Below are 9,447 nucleotides of genomic sequence, written 5' to 3' on the forward strand. Positions count from 1 at the left end.
ATGTCCCTATTGTATCCCAGAAAAGTGACCAGCTACATACAGAATCCTTTAAAACTGAGAAGGGCTGACTACAGAGGTCACACACACTTATTTCACAATATGATATGGAATATTATGTAGTTGGCTGTTGTTTTAATTGATTGAAGTTCAAATCGTGCTCATTTGCCCAGCATATCACAGTTTTGCAGAGCACATTAAAAACCGTCTTGTGGAAGCGATTCATGGCGATATGAGCTGGTTCAGCTGCTTCTCCTGTGTTACTCCTCCTCCAACTCCACCCCCTGGAATGTGATAGTAGACATTGCGACCTGGGTGGTGTTCGAGCCTGAATGCTGATTGGCTGACATGTGGTATATCAGACCGTATACCACGGGTATGACAAAGACAATGTATCATTTGCCAGTAATTCTACAGCATGGTGATATATGAAATTATAGTCAAATTGGTGTAACATATAAGCGTTATAATGCATTACCTCTTTAACTGAACCCCTGACCATGTTCCCTCCATATCATTCCAGTCTCAGGGTTCCATTCCTATCCAGAGCGGACTCATTATGTGTCTTTTTCTCTATGGGGTCTTGGGAACAAGACGTGAGACCTCTTAGCACTCACAGCCCTGCATATACAGACTAAGCCAAGCGCATCTCTGAAGTGTGCCGACATAGGTCAAGGAGCATTACCTCCAATTGTGCCTTAGCGCTCAGCCTCTCCTCAGCCTGACACACAATACCTCTGGGTGACACCCAGATAACTCAAAACCCTCAGTGCCACTGCCAGCACCTGATGATCCGCCTCACCATAGCGTTCACAGCTAGGCCGATGATATGAAACTGAAATTAGCTGTGAAAATCCGGCTGGCTCCGGTTAGATACCGGGGAGCTTTGTTCATCAAACACTCTTGCTCGCTCTGTCTGCGTCACTAAACTCGACTGCATGCTTCGTCACAGGTGGCCAGTCTTCAATAGCCTTCCTTCGCATTCATAAGCAGCTGAGCAAGATTCACTGAAAAAAGCGGCTTGTTGGGAGAAAGCAGTTTCTTCTGGCTCCATACATCATGCTTTACGACTTGGTTGGCTACAATATTTCTATTACTCTGGTACCACTCCATCTTGACTAACACTTCAGTGGGGACAGCCAGAATCTTAGATTAGTGAAGACTATTGTCTGCTGCCCCAACAATATTCATCCCCATACATACTGAATAGTATTGACTTTCTCTGGAATATCAGACAATCAGAAGCAATGAACACACACTGTGCTATGTAACTGAGTGGTGTAGTACACACTCACATCTAGTCTTGGGCGATGTATCAGATTTCTTTATGAATAATGAATCTTCAAGAGGAGCCGAAAAGACCAAATCCTTGAAGCCTGGGTACTTTCGTCCATTGTTTTCCAGGTTGTAAAGTCAATCACATTTAATCCCACACTAGTTGGAGGAGAAGATAGACTGTTTGCAGTAGCCCTTCCAAAGCATTCATAGTAGCAAATCCTCTCTGGAGCTATAGGAGTGGGGCGGTCCAGGCAGTAGTCAGCCAATAGTCAGCCAAGAGAGCCATATCCTGTTTGCTCTTTTCTTTTTATGTGATGATATGATGCCCTGATCTTTGATCGAGAGAGAGATGCTGTGGTGGTGAGCTAGCTAAGATCCTCTCTGTCTGCATTCCAGGTGTCAGGATTGGAGGAAGGCGAGTGGAGGGAAAGGGAGGTGATGAGTTCCAGGTCTCTGGCTGCCAGGCTGGTTTTTAAGAGAATAGTTTTGATTTAGTCCAGAACAGCGTACCCGCTCCCTTACCCGCTCCCCATGCCGCAGCTACCATGCTAAATGCCCAAGGCTCCTCCTTGAAGTAAGTTGAAAAAGAGCCTACCGCTGGATTTGTGACCCAAGCAATATCTTGATCTCTTTTCCAATATAATTAATCCCTTTAGTTCACGAACCAGAGACGATAAGCGAAAGGAAGGAAGATTGAGCATTCTCACCCCTCCCTCCCTCTCTCCTCTCTCTCTCTCTCCATCTCTGCTCCACTAGTTCTGAACCTGGTTGAGGCATTAACTGACTTTGACTTTTGAGCGTTTAGTTGTCTGTGCGGTCAGCAGTGCATGGTTATTCACATCTCCCTGACTTACAGTGAGGGAAAAAAAGTATTTGATCCCCTGCTCAGTTTAATGTCCGTTTGCCCACTGACAAAGGCGTAATCAGTCTATAATTTTAATGGTAAGGTTTATTTGAACAGTAGGGAGACAGAATAACAACAAAAAAAATCCAGAAAAGCATGTCAAAAAATGTGCATAAATTGATTTTGCATTTTAATGAGAAATAAATATTTGACCCCTCTGCATAACATGACTTAGTATTGGTTGCAAAACCCTTGTTGGCAATCACAGAGGTCAGGCATTTCTTGTAAGTTGATCAGGTTTGCACACATCTTGGGAGGATTTTGTGCCTGACGTCGCAACTCGAACCTTCAGCTCCCTCCACAAGATTTTCTATGGGATTAAGGTCTGGAGACTGGCTAGGCCACTCCAGGACCTTAATGTGCTTCTTCTTGAGCCACTCCTTTGTTGCCTTGGCCGGTGTTTTGGGTCATTGTCATGCTCAGGAATACCCATCGCGTGACCCATTTTCAATGCCCTAGCTGAGGGAAGGGAGGTTCTCACCGAAGATTTGTGCAGTGCATGGCCCCGTCCATCGTCCCGCTGATGTGGTGAAGGTGTCCTGTCCCCTTAGCAGAAAAAACACCCCAAAAGCATAATGTTTCCACCTCCATGGGTGGGGATGAGAGTTCTTGGGGTCATAGGGCACATTCCCACCTCCTCCAAACACGCCGGGTTGATTGATGCCAAGAGCTGGATTTTGGTCTCATCTGACTCACAACACTTTCACCCAGTTGCCCTCTGAATCATTCAGATGTTCCATTGGCAAACTTCAAGACGGGCCTGTATATGGCTTGAGCAGGGGGACCTTGCGGGCGCTGCAGGACCCTTCAGTCCTTCACGGCGTATTAGTGTGTTAGCAATTGTTTTTCTTGGTGACTATGGTCCCAGCTGCCTTGAGATCATTGACCAGAAGTTCCTCTCCCGTGTAGTTCTGGGCTGATTCCTCCACCGTTTTCATGATCATTGCAACTCCCACGAGGTGACTCTTGCATGGAGCCCCAGGCCGGGGGGATTGACAGTTAATTTGTGTTTCTTCCATTTGCAGACAATAATCGCACCAGCTGTGTCACCTCTCACCAAGCACTGCTTGGCGCGATGGTCTTGTGTAGCCCATTCCAGCCTTGTGTGTAGGTCTACAGCTGTGTCCCTGACATCCTTGGAGAGTCTTTGGTCTTGGCTGTGGTGGAGAGTTTGGCATCTGATTGATTGATTGCTTCTGTGGACAGGTGTCTTTTATACAGGTAAACAAGCTGAGATTAGGAGCACTCCCTTTAGGAGTGTGCTCCTAATCTCAGCTCGTTACCATAAGTCGCCTGAAAAAGATCTTCTGATGATTGAGAGGGGGTCAAAATACTTATTTCCCTCAAAATCCAAATCAATTCATAACATTTTTGACATTCGTTTTCTGGATGTTTTTTGTTGTTATTCTGTCTCTCACTGTTCAAATAAAACCATTAAGGTATAGACTGATCATTTCTTTGTCAGTGGGCAAACATACAAAATCAGCAGGGGATCAAATACTTTTTTTCCCTCACTGTAGATGTGTCCTCTATTTCCTCCTTAGGCTGAGTCTGCTACACAGCATCCTGTCCTCTAGTCTAGTCAGTCTACTGCACTGTGTGAATGGAGGGTGTCAAAAGGCCAACTCTGGACTACCTAGTAGTGAGAGTGGTCTCAGACCGACAGAAGGAGGTCAGGAGGAGGTGCCATCTGGAGAGGAACTCTCACATCCGGGGAGGAGAGGGGGAGGGGGTGTGGTGGGTGACCTGACCCTGAGGCGGAGGCAGTGATGTCAAGGGTAGAGTAGCTATGCTCCAGCTGCGTAACAACTTTAGCTCAGCACACCACCATCAAGCTAATCCGGTAATCTCACCAGACAAGATGTTAACCCCACCCCGCTCACAAGCTTGTGCCTCATGCGGAGGGAGGGGAGGATGATGAAGAGCGAGAGGGGAAGAAGAGAAGCCGAGAGGGAGGTGGAGCGGGGCGGGGGAGGAGGGAGGGATGCAGTCCTGCTGGGATAACACTGGGGCAGCGTGTCCAGAAGGCTTCTTGCGGTTTCCTGCCGCCCCCCTCCCAGCCTCAAATCTCCCCCCTCCCAGCCCTCACACAGAGTAGTCGCAAGCCTTGTTCATAGGCCTGGTGGGAAGTCTTAATACCCCTTACGGCCAGTTTAGCTCCAAGGCAACACGCTCCCAATTAAAGGGTCCTTCAAGCAAGATACTCCCCACAAAACCCCTAAACACTACTCCCCCCATCCTCCCTCAGTCCCTCCGACAGCCACCTCTCCATCCCACATTTCTCCTTCCTCCCTTTCCTTCCTTCCTATTACTATTGATTCAAGACTTTCCCAACTGATGAGATCAAAAAGGGTGAGAGTTTACCTAGAACAGGATTTCTGCCATCCCCTACCCGGGTAGCTCCATTAGGCTCCATGCTTCTCTCATTTTCATAAGAGCTCCCTTGGGCCTCAAAGCAATTATGCAGTGGTGTGGCAAATATTTCATTCTCCTCACATTGCACTTACTCTGTAATGTGGAGTTAGCTGTTTAAAAGCTTCATACAGCCCAGGAGGAAGGGGAGCTGGTTGCTAACGGCTTTCCTTTATACTACTGGAAAGACATGGAGATGGGATGAGAGGGGGGAAAAGAGAAAGAGGGAGGGAGACTTCTCAAGGGCATGATAGGCTGCTATCTTCGCTCACTGGATAGGTGTGAACACTATACAGCATTGCATAGAATTTGCATGTATACCCCTGCCTTATATCGTTCCATAAATATCTCAGAGAGAGAGGGAGAGATGCAGAGAGGAGTGGGGAATGTTGACCCAGGAAGTAATGGAGTTAGCGCTAAGAGGGTGAGGGGAGGGAGATATAGGTGAGAAGATGGGGAAGGGGATTCTCCTGTTCGTTCTGTTCTGTTCCGTGGTGTGTGGGGCCCCAGGCGAGGCTGGTTATAGCTGTAATGATGATGACGCAGTTCTGCAGCTGCAGACAGCCAGATCAGTCAGTCAGCCAGGCAGGCACATCACAGGTGCTCAGGGCCCCCAGGCAGCTCATCTCTACTTTCTCTCTACACTCTGTCAGCTCATCATCAGCAGCTAGAGCAGGCGGTTCATCACACCCAGCTCCCAACATGCACACAGGGAGGCTCTGCTACACCTCTTTTATAGTTCTAAACCTGGAGCTACAGCTACTCACTATAGGTCATAGTCTGTGAGACTGGAGCTTTAACATTATGAAACCAGGCGGTGATCCAACATACAGCGGCTGATACTCGGATACCTATAGACCCTGTCTCCATCACTCACAGGCATCTGTAGCTGTCTTTCCTGATCACGTGTGTGCTGCTTGGTTATGCTAATCACTGTTGTTGACAGGTATAGGGTTTGATTAGGATCCACACAGCAATAATTAACATGCCTGTATTGGTGTCCCATGTCTGGTTCCTCTCCTCTCTCCTGGGTCTCATGGGGTGGGTATGAAAGAGACAGCTGGATCTCGCTGCCCAAGGATAGCTGCCTTTAGTCTACCTTGGAACATGGCTCCAGTCTTAGTGCTGTACGTAAGAGAGAATGATATTTTGGAAGTGATACTGCTGATTTTCGAAGTGAAACTGCTGATAATAGCTTGTCTTTTTTCTATGTTGCTTGGTTGTTGTTCACATACATATTCCATATACAGTGCCTTCGTATGGTTTTAGCTTTACATCCACATTGACAGTCTGTTTAATCTAACCCCTCCTCTCCCTCCTCTCCTTTGCCAGAGATCCGCGGTGGCCGGGGGCCTAGGAGGGTCACTGTCGCTGCCCCTGTCACGACACGCCCTCTACGAGCCAGCGGAGGACGGAGGGGACTCCGGGCTACAGCGTCCCCGCTGCCCCAGAAGAGCCGGCGCCTCCCAGGATGACGAGAGGCCCCCCGGAGGAGTCGACCAGCCTGGGAGTGGAAGAAGGGCGCTCCAAGCCTTGAAGGTGCAGATGAGCACGGTGTAACACTCCTCTCCTCCCCTGCTCTCGTCTCCTACGTTACTGTCACTCTTGTGTCCCCGTGCTGCTGTCCCTCTCCATCCCACTAAGTGCCCAGTTACCCTTTTCCAGCTTCTAACCAATGTGATTACTGCCTTCTTTTGGTTTTCCGGTATCTTATCATCTTATTTTCGTTCCCCCTCTCTGGTAAAGCATAACAGTAAGTTAATTTGCAGGTGTCCAGGTACACTAGTGAGTGGGGACCTTTTTCTGGGTGTCTGTTCAGTCTTTGGCATTTATTGTTGTGGATCTTGCCTGGAGCAGCTCTGCAAGTGTGGTTGATGCCAGCTAGTGATCAAATTACGTAACATCTGATTTTAAACATAACCCTAACCTTACCCCTAACCTTAACCCTGCTACCTAAACTTCAAATTAGGATTTTAGTTTTCATCCAAATGTTTAGATCCAGCCCAATTTTGACTTTGCGCCTGTCTCCATCTAGCAGAAATCGCTCAGTTCTGCACTCCAGGGCAAGATTGTGACAATAAACGTCCAACCTGCAGCTTGGGAGAGACCTTGGTGGTGTATGGTGGGTAGGGAGCATGACTGTGTTTGCGTGTTCTCGTGCGATTCATATCGCGGTATACACTATATATGCAAAAGTATGTGGACACCGCTTCTAAATTAGTGGATTCGGTTATTTCAGCCACACCCGTTGCTGTGGTTGTACCTGTATAAAATCGAGCACACAGCCATCCAGTCTCCATAGACAAACAGTGATGGCAGTAGTATGGCCTTACTGAAGAGCTCAGTGACTTTCAACGTGGAACCGTCTCTTAGGATGCCACCTTTCCAACAAAGTCAGTTACGTCACATTTCTGCCCTGTGAGGGGCTTCCCCAGTCAACTGTGGGGAGTGCTGTTATTCTTGAAGTGGAAATGTCTAGGAGCAACAATGGCTCAGGCGCGAAGTGGTAGGCCATACAAGCTGTTTCACAGAAACATTTTCTGTTCTCGGTTGCCCAACACTCAATAGCGAGTTCCAAACTGCCTCTGGAAAGAACATGTTTGTGGGGAGTTGTGAAATGAATTTCCGTGGCGGAGCACCCCACAGACCTAGGATCCATGCCGTATTGCCAAGCGTCGGCTGGAGTGGTGTAAAGCTCCTACTATGTTCCAACATCTAGTGGAAAGCCTTCCCAGAAGAGTGGAGGCTGTTATAGCAAAGAGGCAACTTAACTCCATTTTATTGCCCATGATTATGAAATAAGATGTTCGACAAGCAGGTGTCCACAACTTTTTTGTCATTCAGTGTATGTGTCTGCATGTATGTGTGTGTTTGCATGTGTCTGTCTGTCTCAATGTCTCTGTCTGGGTCTATACTGAATGTCACCTGGGGTTTAGAGAGCTCCAGCATAGCTAACAGCCATAGCTGAACAGGGCAGTTCCAGGACAAACACAAACAAACAAAAAAGGGCGGTGGAAAAACCAACACCTTTCCTCGATTTGAGGCGATACTACACCAAATATTAAAAGAATCCTTTAAAGGGGTTTTTTTCTTTACCTCTTCCTCCTTTTTTTCTTTTTCCTTTTTTGTATTCTTTGAACAGCTCTGCTCTGTTCTGACTGCATTAGCTACAAGGGCTCTGTAAGTGGCAGTGGATCCAGAACCAGAGACAGGGAAGGACAACACCTCCTAAATCCCTCACAGGTACCACTGACACACACCACCTGGGCTGGGCTCTCTTTCTGTGTCTGTTTCTCTCTGTCGTATTTACTTGGTCTATGTTTCTCTGTTTCCATACTGCAGTAAATGTGTGCTGTCTCTCTCCAGCTGTTGGACAGGGCGGTTGTTGGTTTCTTTCATTCATTTCTTTCCTCTCATGATTTTGTCTTTGTGTCATCACTAAGGAGTTTATTTAGGATACCATTTACAAACACTCCTCTCTTATTATTTCCTTTGATAGTGATTAATTTCATTTGCTCGGGATGTCAAAGTGACATCTGCTGTTGGGAGAGAACAGAATAAGAGTGCTGAAGTTGTCCTTCAAAGAGGAAGGCTGGAGTTGGAGAAGTGCTTTGATTTATTGTGTATGTCTTCAACCTTTTTATGTTCCATTCAGCCCATAATGTATATCCCAGTGTTTACGGGTGGAAGAGAGACTTCTCCTCTGACAATCTGTCATTAAACAGAACTTTCTCGAAAGAAGAACAGCCTCCCCTTCTCTCTTTCTCTCGGCGTGTGAAGAGCTACGGTTGCGACCCGGCTCTGTTCCAGACGTCTTGATCATCAAAGCTCAGAGAAAGTTCAAGAACTTTATATAAAAGGGCCTCAGCTCTAACACTGTCTATAGACCTGGGTCTTAAAGGTGACAGCTCTGGTAGACCTAGGTCTTCTGACAGCTCTGGTAGACCTAGGTCTTAAAGGGTGACAGCTCTGGTAGACCTAGGTCTTAAAGGTGACAGCTCTGTAGACCTAGGTCTTAAAGGTGACAGCTCTGGTAGACCTAGGTCTTAAAGGTGACAGCTCTGGTAGAGCTAGGTCTTAAAGGTGACAGCTCTGGTAGACCTAGGTCTTAAAGGTGACAGCTCTGGTAGACCTAAGTCTTAAGGTTGCTCTGGTAGACCTAGGTCTTAAAGGTGACAGCTCTGGTAGAGCTAGGTCTTAAAGGTGACAGCTCTGGTAGACCTAGGTCTTAAGGTGACAGCTCTGGTAGACCTAGGTCTTAAAGGTGACAGCTCTGGTAGACCTAGGTCTTAAAGGTGACAGCTCTGGTAGAGCTAGGTCTTAAAGGTGACAGCTCTGGTAGACCTAGGTCTTAAAGGTGACAGCTCTGGTAGACCTAGGTCTTAAAGGTGACAGCTCTGGTAGACCCTAGGTCTTAAGGTGACAGCTCTGGTAGACATAGGTCTTAAAGGTGACAGCTTCTGGTAGACCTAGGTCTTAAAGGTGACAGCTCTGGTAGACCTAGGTCTTAAAGGTGACAGCTCTGGTAGACCTAGGTCTTAAAGGTGACAGCTCTGGTAGACCTAGGTCTTAAGGTGACAGCTCTGGCAGACCTAGGTCTTAAAGGTGACAGCTCTGGTAGACCTAGGTCTTAAAGGTGACAGCTCTGGTAGACCCTGGGTCTTAAAGGTGACAGCTCTGGTAGACATAGGTCTTAAAGGTGACAGCTCTGGTAGACCTAGGTCTTAAAGGTGACAGCTCTGGTAGACCTAGGTCTTAAAGGTGACAGCTCTGGTAGACCCTAGGTCTTAAAGGTGACAGCTCTGGTAGACCTAGGTCTTAAAGGTGACAGCTCTGGTAGACCTAGGTCTTAAAGG

This window comes from Coregonus clupeaformis, chromosome 20 (assembly GCF_020615455.1).
Source record: "Coregonus clupeaformis isolate EN_2021a chromosome 20, ASM2061545v1, whole genome shotgun sequence".
NCBI lineage: Eukaryota > Metazoa > Chordata > Actinopteri > Salmoniformes > Salmonidae > Coregonus > Coregonus clupeaformis.